This window comes from Polyodon spathula, chromosome 12, assembly GCF_017654505.1.
Source record: "Polyodon spathula isolate WHYD16114869_AA chromosome 12, ASM1765450v1, whole genome shotgun sequence".
NCBI classification, from domain to species: Eukaryota; Metazoa; Chordata; class Actinopteri; order Acipenseriformes; family Polyodontidae; genus Polyodon; species Polyodon spathula.
Window position 1 is genome coordinate 40,739,876 of NC_054545.1, and position 13,263 is coordinate 40,753,138.

The following is a 13,263-nucleotide window of genomic DNA, read 5'->3' on the forward strand; positions in this document are numbered from 1 at the left end:
AAGGAGATTTTCACAGTCCTCCTGATTCAGTGTAATACCCAGACCCCGCTCCCACACTATTTTGTCTCCAGTCAGGTTGGGTTCTATTCTCTGTTAAAAAGGAATATATACCAGAAGCTTGGTGGTACCTGTGAATCCCCTGATTTAAAACTTGAGCTGCTGATGAAGCCTGTGGCATTTTCAGACCGCTCCCTAACAAACTCCTTATGCAGTGACATAGCTGCAGGTACCTCCAGAAGTCAGTTTTAGGAATGTTGTACTTATTTTGTATTAATTCAAATGTGTCAACATTTCCTCCCATGTATTACTCTTTTAATATAATGTATACCCCTTTTTTCCAGTTTCCTCAATTCATACTTTTACCTCCTATCTTAATTATAGGGTTTTTCCCATATAGGAGAGCCTTCACGCATTCCAAAGGACTCTGAATAATACATGTGCCTGTGCCTAGACTGCAACAGTATGAGCTATAACATGACTAGAATGACTAGATTCCATGTAATCAATTCGTGAAAAGGGTATTTGTATCTTCACTTCAGTATTTACCCAATCAGGTCTTTCATTTTCTGTCTTTCTCAAAGAAGCTATCTGAGTTAAACATAAGGCAAAATTATAATATTTCAAGTTTGGCAAAATTTAGGACCCCCTTTATTGTAATTTAGTGAGGGCTTGCCGTGGTTCGCAACATTAATGCCCTTTGTCAAATCCAAAAGTGTCAAGCGTGTGATGGAGATACCCTCATTCAACCCTGTCGAGGACATTACTGCTACTGGGTCATCTAGGTCCCTGACCTCCCATATCAAATGAGCTAACCTTCACAGATTGTTTGAGGCATTTCTCTCTGTGACAAAGCCTACTTTGTCTGGTTTAACCAACATATGTATAATCTTATTTAGTCTTATAGCAATAACCTTGGTTAAAATTGTATAATCTATATTCAGTAGAGAAATTGGACTGTAGCTTCTGTATTCCATAATGTGTCGTCCAGGTTTTGGTATAAGTGTTATTATTGCACTATTCATGCTGGTAGGTAATATCCCTCTGTCCCATGCTTCATTGTAAATCTCACATGGGTAAGAATGTCTCGGAACTGCATCACGGCTTTGTGAACAAAGCTTAAGCAGGCTCTATCTGTGACAAGGAACGGGGGGGGGGGGGGGGGTCGATGAATCGATGATAAAAACAATCATCACTTGACGGCAAAATCCGTGATTAATCGATGAATTTGAATAATCGTTGCCGCACTACTATTAATAGACTTGGTGTCTATGTAGCTGTCCATTCTCCTCTCTTATTGTTGGAATACTGGAGTTAATTTCTGTATTTTTAAGTTGACGTGCTAGTAGTTGCTTGATTTTTCCCCTGATCTGTAATGGGTTTGTTTTAGTCTGTAAAGTGCATTTTCTGCTTTTTTTATTATAAATTGAATTTAGCTTTGTCATTTTATGAAGTTTTTCTGCTGAAGGATTACTTTCATATGTTGTCTCTAATTCCTTAATTTCTCTTTCATGTTGGCGTACCTTTTCTAAATCTTTTATTTTATTTGTGGATGTCATATTTTAATAAATTCACCCCTTCTGTATGCTTTAAAAGCTTCCCACTGAGCTATATTGTGTTGAACCTTTGTTAATATTTAAAAAAAAGTTACATTACAATTACATTTCCTTCTGAAGTATGGCTGTTTCAGCCGAGTCCTATAGTATACTAGCATTTAATCGACATTAATGTGGCTTCCACCCCATATGCATTATAAGGTCCACATTCTAGATAGTCAATTCTAGATGACACTTTGTGCACTGAGGAATAGAATGTATAATCCCTTTTCATGGGCTGTATTAATCGCCATATATCTGTCAGGCCGAGCTCTCTACTTGGTTCTGCCAGAGCGTTGCAGATTCTCAAACAGTTTGCCTTCCTTAAAAGTCTTAAATGTTGTGTTTGTTTATTTATTTATTTATTTTTGTATTCTAGTATATAAAACTTTGTCAATTTAACTTGCAATTACAAAGCACATCCACTAGCAGAACTAGGTTTCCAAAAAGACACTGAGTATTTACTGAACTTTGAAAATAGTTATTTAAGCCATTTTAGAGAAAAACAGTCAATTTCTCTTCTATTTTAAACAGTTTTAATGTTATCTTATTTGTTTATTTGTGACACTTCTCTTTTTTCTTTTTGAGGTAGCTCCCACATGTTTCTATGACATGCAATTGCAGTGCCATCTCCAGCCTGTCCCAGAGTTGTTCTGTTCTTTACATATTCTTTGGCTTTCTCTGCATCTGTCAATCATACAGTCTCTTTTTCTGTTGTGATCTTTAATGCTGGGTACAGAGTAGCATATAAAAACTCCTTTCTCTACAAAACCTCCATGCATCATCAAATGTTCTCCTTTTTTTCTGTAAGCTCCCATGATAGATCCTGAAAGATCATGATATTGTGTCCTTGCCACTCCTTCCCCTTCTCTCTGGACATCTGCATTATTGTTTCTTTATCGGGAAATCTCAGAAATCTTGCAATCAGAGGTCGTGGTCTTTGTCCTGCCTTGGTCTCGATGTTAGTGAGCTATTTCCTTATCAGGTTCCCCCTGCATGTCAAAAAATTCTTATTTCCCTTCTCTGCAGTCTCTGGTACACTGATAACCCTTATATTTTGACGTTGACTGCGATTTTCTTTGTCCAATAGCCTTTTCTGCAGTCTCTCTGTGACTGTATATTCAATGGTCTCCCTTTTGTCCGAAATTTTATTTTGTACAGTTTCTACACTATTTTTTATGACAGTGACGTCTTCAGCCACCATCTGTATAATAGCCTGCAATGAAGCCTGTACTGATTCGGGTCTTTTTTTGGAGGTAAATGCCCATAAGGTAATGGGTACATTTCTATTTCATGGTAAAGTTCTTACTGAGCCTTAAAAACGAAGGTCCAAACAAACGAAAGCAGGTGCGTAAATCCCCAAATACATGTAGTAGCAGCCAAAAGTCAAAAAGGATCCGCACACTGTGATCAGGAGAGTGGCGACAAGGAAACCACTACATAATCAAAGTAAGTGAAAAAACATTATTTTATTACACCAAAGAACAAGCAAATAAAGAAATAAAGTATTCAGTGCAAGTGCAAACTTTACGGTCGTTTGACCATCTTCAGTGCTGTGCTAAACAGGTAAGGAACACCTGGGTATTTAAAGAGTCAGGTGTTCAATTAAAAACAAATAGACTGGTGAACATTACAATACATTAGAACATATAGAATTGTAATATATACTCTATTAAATAATTACATTAAGTAACAGGAAAATATCATATAATAATGATGATAGGGATCATAATAATGTAGCATGTTGATAAATTGATGGGTATAACAGTTATACAGATTATAGCAATTCATTTTAATTTGGAATCCTATTGACACAATTACATAGCATTGATGTTAGTATTAGAGAAAATTGAATAAAGATAACCCTATAAACTTAATTCTTCATTAATTCCTTCAGGTTGTACTGTTTTGAGATATAAAATCCATTTTGCTTCACATTGAAGTAATTTTTGGTTTAGATCACTCCCTCTACGATGCTGAGTTAATCTTTGTATAGCAAAGAATTTTAAATCCGAAGTGGAGTGATTTGTCTCTGCAAAATGTCTAGCCAGTACTTCATCTCCAGCCAAGCCCCACCCCTTGTTCGCTGTATTTTTCACATACCTCTTTATAGACGTGCATACTGATAAATCCTCTCCTGATCACTCATTTTATCATCAAACCCCTCAATAATGCGATCCAAGTCATTATTTTATTACTATAACATCTCAAAAAGCTCTGCAAATGTCCGTGATATTCTTTGTGTGCTGGATGCGGAGGCAGCTACCTCTTTTGTTTGTGTCCGTGTTATCTCTGTGGTGCCAGATAGGAGGTGAATGAAGTCGGAAAAAAGGACCTGTCGGCCTCACTCAGCCATTGAAAGGTTTTCTCTGCTTTTTTTCTGGAGAAAAAAACGACTAAAGACCTGTGCTTTAAGTCTTTTTGATGATGTCGGACAGGGTCAAGCCGCAATAATTGAATATAGGGGGTGTCCCCTTTTTAATGGTACTGAACTAAAATGTTCTTTATGAAAGGATTATGTCCAAATATATTGTTACGTTCCAGGACTCCCATAAAGAGATTGGCATAATCGGGTGCAAATGAAGCTCCCATTGCTGTGCACTGAATTTGTAAATAAAAATTTCTCTCGAAAAGAAAGTAGTTTTTAGTGAGGACCATATGTGCCTTCTCAAGTAAAAATACAGTAGGTGTCTGGATGTCATTTCTGTTATCAAGATAGAATTTAAGCGCATTGAGACCAGCATTGAGGAATATTGGTATATAGACTTACAACATCAAGTGTAGCAAGGATTATATTTTCATTAGGTAATCTTACATTTAATAATTGACTTATAAAGTCACCCGTGTTCCTAAGATATGAAGGTAATTCAATAACCAAGTGTCTCAAAAAGGAATCAGTGTAATTAGAGAGGGATTCAATAAGAGAACTGATACCATTTAACAAAAACAAAAAAAAAAACAAAAAAAAAAAAAAAAACACTAGTACATTCCCCTTGGCTCTAATTTTGGCTTTAGCGTTTTGGCATTTAGCATTGACACTGGTTTTGCTAAGAGAAGGTGCAATACTGGATGTGTAGTTTTCTAAAGTGTCTATGTTAGAGCACATTGGACATGCAGTTACTGTTAACTACTGTAAGTCTAATTGAGTTTAAACTCTCTCTGAACAATCTTTTTTTTGTGTTAACTATACAGGTTTTATTATCAATGGATAATTGTTTTTATAGATAGCAATCAGTTTTTTTCTTTCTTTTTTTAATATGCTACTTTAACGAGGTATCATTTCCCTCTTGTGGTGCATTTAATATAACATACTTTTTGACATGCATAAAAGGGACGCATTTCTTCAGGTAAGGGTGACCATTATTGACTATTTTAGCAGCATAAATAAACATTCACACACACAAAACTCATCAGCAGTGAACTGTTCATTGGTGAATGTTTTGAGGATTAATGTAGAATAAAACATATAAACTAGGTTTTTTTTAAGATACTAAAATACCTGACGAGACAGGAGACATTGGGAAGAAACTACAGATGATAAAAAAAAAAAATCAATCATCAAATAACTTCAACATTATTTCGGTCAACAAGCCATATGAGTGCAGTCAATTGCAGCAAGGGTTTTGGCATGCCAGCTAATTGTAAAATAATTACCTGAATTGTTGGTACACTTCTACGGTGGTTGGGAGTTACTGAAACTTTCTTAAACGGATTTCATTTAATGACAGTTATTTTGGAAATTCATAAATGGTGTGGATCACTAATGAATATCCATGTCAAACTGGTGGCATACAAATGCTTCACCACTTCAGCTCTAGATGTGAAAATGAAACCTCTTCTAAGGTACCAGATTTTGAAAATAATAAAAATAATGTTTTCAAACCTGTAATTGCTATAAAATGTTAACATATGATGAATAAAAAAACAAATAAATGACCTAAACTGTGTTTTTCATTAACCCTTTATACTCCTGTGTACTGCGTACCCATATTCAATATAGAGGTAAAAATACTTTTTTTTTTTTTTAAAAACGAAAACAAAATAATAACGTTAATAGCAATAATATTTAATTATTGAATAAAAATCAAACAACATCAAAATGTTTGCCATTATCAACTATCCATTTATTGAAATGTTCAATACAACAGAACCCGGGGCGCAACCATTGCACATTTTTCTTGTCTCTTTTGTTTTCATTTTCGTAGCAGACCCTGCACCATTTTAGCGGTCTCTGCTTCCCTTGTGTTGGAGGGATAGTCACTAATGCGTGTACACGGCTACTTTCCAGGCATTGTGATGAATCTCTACATGACAAGCAATTGGATACAAATGTCACCTGACCCTCCCCTGACTTTCACTGCACTTTCCACAGTACTAGAACTGCCTTAGGGAATGAAACCTGAAACACTAGACTGAGAAACTGTTCATAGAATAGAATGGGAAACTTGACATAAACACGTACGGCATGCTACTGTAAGTGGGTTTTCATTTGATGTATGTACGTACGTCATGGTGTGGAAGTGGTTAATAATTCAAACAAGTACTGCATGACTTCTGTCAGTGAGAGAATGGAAATCAGCTTTAAGAAGCTTCCAAATATAGTTTCTTTGTCAAACTGGTAACATTGTATAACACTTGCTAAGTAGTGCATTAGTGGTGCCATTGTACCCTGTTAGATTTGATCGAACTTATTTCTAACTGTGTAGTTCAGTCGATTTTGGAATAGTTTTGTTATGGAATTACAAAAGTTTGCAAAAAAAAATAATGCTATTTCTAACTCTAGGGTCAGTCGGCTTTGGACACTAGTTTTAGACGCACAAAAAAGGCTTGACGTTTATCCCCAAAGGGCCAAGGTTCAGAAAATCTAGTCGAAGTTTGTCTTAATGTTAGTATCGGATCTGATACAGGAACGAAAGCAGAGGGAGTTAAGATAGAGAGATAGTACTGTGGTACTTGACTGCAATTCTTTCATATCACTTGCAAAGTAAAATTTTTGATCAGAAATGAATGTAGCAGTCTTTCATTGGCTATGGTTACATACTGATTACAACACTGGGAGACGTGTGCAGACTGAGAAATATATGCCATGCGACCAGGTTTTTATTATAAAGGGAAGCTGTTTTTTATAGTAATTAAAAGTAGGTTTACAACCAAAATTCACTAAGGGCATTAAAAAAATCCACACAGTGTGGCTACTATTAAAACAATTGAATACATTTTACAAAATTTAAATGAAGATTGGCAAGCTTTTTTTTGTTGCTTTGTTCTCTTCTTTGATGCAGCCACATAATAAAGTTATTTAAACAAAGAAATACGTTTTTTAATAACTGAAAATCGCCTTTATATATTCTGTAATTATTTACGCCTTCATTTGAGATTTTAAAATGATTGCATAGTTAAGAGTAAAGTTACTTGAGAAATGTACATGAAAGTAAAAATGCATTACGTGCTGTAACCACTTCTAACAGTTACACAGAAAACCGTCATATAACCTACAAGCACCATTATGCTCCTTTGAAAATACCCCCCTCTGTGTGAAGAAGTGTCTCCACTCTCTGTCTTAAGCCTATCTTCACTTAATTTACAACTGTTTCCCCTGTCTCTGGTTTCTGTGTTCCACGTAAAGTACTGGATAGAGTTGCCCTTTTAAAGGGAATGTCAGTTTTCCTGATTTGCTAGCACCTTTCGCCTCATGCTTGTTCTTGATTGGCTAGTTCTAATCAATTTGCGGTAGCTCCCAGCTTAGACTCACTTTAAAATGTAAAGCACTTATTATGTTTTACGTTGTTTCTACCAAACCAGGCCTAGGCTACACTGATATTCTCTGATCCTCGCAATAAAGTTCCATTGCAGGTGGTGTTCACTGAACATTTACTATAATTGGTTGCTCTTCTCAGATATGACGTAGACAAGGCTGTGAAGTGGACCCCCCCTGGCAACATCCTCAGAAAGAATGTTACTGCCCAGCATTTCTTGATAAATTAATGTTGGACAGGTGACATGAGCCAGAGTAATCCAGAATTGACTGGTTCGTACTGTTTTCCGTCTCAGCCAATGAAACCTGTGGAGACACAGTGTTTTCCAATATTAATTAAAACATTGTCTGAAGGCCAAAACACCTTCATTCAGCGGTCAACTTAAGAAAATAAGCCATATTGCCAACTCTACCCCCAAATGCTGTCTTCTTCCTTCTGCAAGCATCAGTGTAAACGACTTCAGGAACAAAACTCAGTATTAATCCCAAAACATAAACAATTAACAATATTCCGTCTTATGCAATGTCAGTCTAGTGTACAATAAAATAAATACAACTTTGAGTCAGTGAAACAAAACCTGCAGTTTCCAAAGATCCCCATGGAGTAAATAGACATGAAATATGCATTTCCCAAGATCTAAAGGTTATATAAATTCGTTCATCAGACACCCTGCCCTTCCTTTCACTCTGTGATTGAGGTTCACTGGGATCTGGAAGACTCTTCCTGACCTGCAGTGCACCACACATGATGCAGGCATTTCAGAGGCTGCACCTGACCATGGGCTATTGGAAGATTTTTCATCAGCTTTTAGTATTGTAGAAGACGCTCTCAAAAACAAATGAAACACAAAATCAATACTCTCCTGGTCTTGGGTTGTCATACTGGTTATTGATTTCCCAGCGCTTCCTGTAACATTATCTCCAGCAGTCTCCTGTGGTTATATTAGGCACTTAGAAACCCTCTTGAGGACATTTACTTTTTGACCTGAGCACTTTATAATTTTGGGGTAGAATTGCTTTCCAGTTTAATAAATAATATGAATGACAGGTGGTACACATCTGGTTTGATCATCCCATAAATTAAAAGTAAAACCTTAATTACCTCAGCACCTCTGCTATTACATTGCCTGTCGGCACTCAATTAAAGTATGGACACCACATCAGCATCAACGATAGAGCAACATGACACTGATGCAAATTCTAACCACTAATGGAGAGCTAAACTCTCTGATATAATACATTTGTGGTAGTTCTATTTTAATTTGGAATAAAAATAATTGGGCTTTCCAAATTGGGGAAAAAAAATAAAATAATTGCCAGTTCCAAAAAAAAAAAGACAAGACTTAAATAAAAGAGACTTGGCTACAGATTTACTGTAGCTCTGTAGCTGGAAAGCAATGCTGTCTGTGATATTGGTTTGGGTAACTCTCACTGATTTGTATTTATTATGAGCATCTGGTTGAATCCAGGTGCCAGGCAACATGGGCCAGTTTACATTTGTAGTTTTTGTTGGGAAGAAAAACTAGTGAAAGTGCCCCAAAAAAAGTCAGCAGTATTTTAATGGGAAAGTTTCATTTACTTGTGCGAATCAAGGACATCCTTGTGAAATCAGTGCCCACTTACACATGGATACACAAGTTTCTCATGAAAATCTTAATTAGTTCACTCAAGTGCTTTACTTAAACCCACATGGTCCAAAGACAGCAAAGTGTGATACAAAATAAAAATACACCATCGGGTTACAAATATAAAGATAGCGGTGCATCTCTAATAGCAGGACCCTCTTCATATCACTGTTGTACAATTCTTGCTGGCAACTGAGGTAGCTGTTCCTCCGCTTCACTCACCATCAGCAGCCACTGATGCCTGAACAGCTCCTTATGTTCCTGGCACAGATTGTGCAGGATACAGCAGGCAGTAATAATTTGAGGAACAAACTCGTGATTCACTTCAATACGCTTCAGAAGTATTCGCCTCCTCCCTTTCAATAGCCCAAACACCTGTTCAACCACCGCTCGGATTTGACTCAGTTTATTATAATAAAAATATAACCCCCTCCCCATGATCCATCAGTAAATCAGAGCTTTATTAACTAATTACGTCAAATGCAATGTCAGATGGATTTCCTCGGGCGAGTCTCTCATGTAACCTTCTCTACACAGGAAAACAATATTTTTGGGAGTTTCCTGCTAAACGTACGCATGGCTAATTTAAATATCAACCCCTCCCCCTTCCCAGCTCATTTGCATAATGTTGAGGGGAAAGTGGGCAGTCCCAGGAAAATGAAAGGCTTCACACGGAAACGCAAAAAGGTACCAAGTCTGTGTTTATTTCTCAAGACAGTAATGTCTTGAGTAAGAGTAAACACACATGTGAACTAAGCCAATGTGGATTCAATAAAAATAATCCTTTCAGAACTGGTTCCAAAATAAAAAATAAAATGTCTGCAAACTGTAGAAGCTCTCAGCTGTATTGTCTGTCAGATAATGCAAGTGCTATTTAATAAAGATGTAGATATAATTAAGACTCACATATATATTTAGATGGGATATCAGAACTCGGTAGCAGCTGGGGAGTTTTATGACTGTGTGTTGTGTCAGAACAGCACAATCAAATCAAGGTTCCTGGTAGTTGATTGATCTCAGAATCCAAGTGACCTAAGTCTGTCTCCACTTTATTTCCAGGTGCCATATGATCCTGATTTCAGTACTGCACTTAATGTATTGGTTTAGGTGAACTATGTCAACTCCTTTCTAAGGTTTCAAAATCTTAAATTAGGACCCACTAATTCTTCTCTGTTCCATGGTTATATAAAGGGTTATTGTAAAGTATAATGGTCAAGTGGCTATTGCAGGTTGCAGAAAACAATCAGAAATCAAGATTAAAATGTCAAAAGTATGCTTTTGTATAAGCCTCAGGTGAAAATTGGCAGTACAAAACACTAATAATTAACAAAACAAATCCACAAGCCTGTATTTAACATCAATATTATTTACTGAGTACACAGCTACTCAGTCACGCCAGCCTCACTGGAGTCTCAAATCTAGTTCCCTAAAATGAACAGTTGTGGCAAAGTGGTTGATTGTGTACAGGTGCAGAAGTGATGCAGTGTGCAGTGAACAATCAGAGATTTGTAATCCAGTAGGAAAAGTACTTTTATTTTTAACAATCTAGGTCTGGTGACCAAATAATAATCCCCGGCAATACACAGCAATGTGTAGTGCACGGGGTAAATAATAACAGGTTTGCAGTCCCAAACGATAAACACAAGTATCCGTCCCACAATGTACAAACACGATCACCAGCCCTGGGTGCGTGCTATAGTGCTTGTGGTGGGTGATAGTTTATTGCGTGACAGCAGTGCAGGGCTGTTCCAGATTTTGTGCCTGCCCTTGGCGACAGTGTTAGCCGTCTGTTATTATACAAGCAACAATTATAGACAAGACAAGACAAACACTCACGATACATTATCACAATACTGCACTGGTCCAATCTGTGGCTGCCACGTCGTTTCTTTTCCGGGTCAATGCGTTAATGCAACAGAGTCCCGTCCCCTTTCCGGCTGGAAAAGAACTGTCAGGCCAGCCCGTCCAAGGTCATGAGGGAGATTTACAACCAGGAATCATTGTATTTCTGTCACAGCTCTACGTAGGTACGTATACCCTCATTTATCACTAGCCCCTCCCCAGGACTAATCCACTACACCTTAATTAAAGTATGGTTTTATAAATGTTACAGTATCTGCATTTAGTTGATTCACACTTCTTAATGTTAGGGCCATTTTCCTTTTGTTTAAACATTATATACCCACTTTCACCAGTTAAGCATACTAGCTAAAGGATATATTTCCTGATGTTAACGCCCGCGCTCCCCAAGATGGCTGCGCCCAGAGCTACACCAGTTTGCTGGTATATACGGAGCTTTAAAATAAACTTAAGCAACATGCTAGTAACACATTGTGTTCTTGTAAATCATATTTGCACTTATTCATTACCAAGCACAAAAATAGTTCCAGCGATGGTCTCAGAACTAACTCTAACCGTATATTGTCATAGCAATTTGTTATTATTTTACATTTACAATGTTAATCTCAAAGAACCAGTATTAAAAAGACAGTCCTTAGGATAATGTCCTTCTGTTATACAATGATATACGATCATAGTGATGGAGTGCATTTCTCTTTTTTTTTCACTCTGTCACTCTTCCCGACACCTCTCCTTTTTGTTTCGTTGCCCACAGGACATGTAACCAAGTCTGCAGGGCACGAAACAAAGATCACCAGGAAACATAAGGGCAATAGTCCTTTATACAAAGTCCAGAATAGTGTCCATGTCCCATTGCTACAGCAAAACGCACCTTGTCTCTTCGGCCTCGTAATCCGAAGCACAAGTGAACTCCATCATCCTCCACCAAAATACAGACATTTGGCACTGACCAGGCTTCCTACTCTCCGACTCTCCACTGAAGTCTCTTCAGCCGCAACAAAGCAACGCGCTCACACCAGCAGTGCTTCCATCATTATTCAAACGACCTCTAGTTATCTCAGAAGTTCTAACAGTAGCCTCCATGGTCCTCTTGACAACAAAACTCCTGCCCGACAGCCTCTTGTCTGCGAGCAGGCTGCAGTCCAACACAGACTCTTGAAATCTGAAGTTGTTAGGTATTAAATAGAATAAAATGTGTTAATTACTCATTATGTCACAATCCAGTTGGTTACATTAGGAGAGGCAGTTCTGAAACAGTTATAGGAGAATCCTTTTATTGTGTGACATATGTTTAAATATAAATAATATTCTAGGATTTGTGATGCATCTGGTACTACATTTATCTGGGTCTGTCAGTCTGGAATGTCTTTATGGGAGCTTGCACTACAGCTCTGTTTAGGAAATGGAGAGATTAAATTGACTCTGCATCCTACACCAGTCCATTTAAACCGGGCTTGAACTGCTTTACTTTTAAGCTAATGGATCGTGCAATTGCGAGTTAATTGTGCTGCAACTCCTGTACCCCCCAAGCAGAACTAAGTCCAAAAAGCAGATGTCGCTTTGGGAACGAGCTCCAAATAAAAGCCTTGGCACTCAAAGTGAGAATTCTCCTGAAGAAACACTTGTGTCCCTTCTTTCCATTGCAAAACTGACCATCGCTCTCTTTTTCAGATTACCATGTGCATTAGTGCTATTCATTGGGTCCTAAGCACAAAGACAGTTTGACATACACTGGGTTGCTAGGACACATTAGGCAGCTATGAGCCTTGGGCTATTTCACTCACTCAACTTTCTTTCTTGGTTGGTACAACAATGTTGGAGATAATTTATTATGCATGACTACGTAAAATAATGGAATTAAATTAAACAAAGTAGCTTGCATTCTTTAGATGTTAAGTGCTTTAATTTACACTGTGTGTGTGGCAGGGGAAGGAGGGTAGCAATCCCTTTTTATGTTTTGTTCTAAACAATGTATTTATGTTACATGGTCCTGAGCTACAATTAAAGGAAGTGTGTGATGAAAACACACACATATTTGCTAATGTAAAAAAATCCCAAGAGTGTTTCTTCCTATCTCAACTAACAAGTGAAATGTCAGAATCATAATGTAGCATCAGATTGGGTCAAAATATCATGTTGTGTATGAAAGTGGCAGAATTGAAATATATAGAGAGGGATTTTAAGACATTCTGTGTCTGCTTGGTTTCTGGTCACAGACTTCCCTATTGACAAAGAATGTTTTGAAAAAGAGTTGTAAACTAAATACTGGACACATGGCTTATCTTCACGATCGCTAAATAACTCTTTCGGCGCCACAAGCCAGACAGTTCTGGTTGCTTTGACACCTTAGACAGGAACCAGTCCCTCACATAAATGCAACCGACAGGGGGTGGAATAGTGGACCAAAGGAGAACAAGGGACCGCGTCGGTA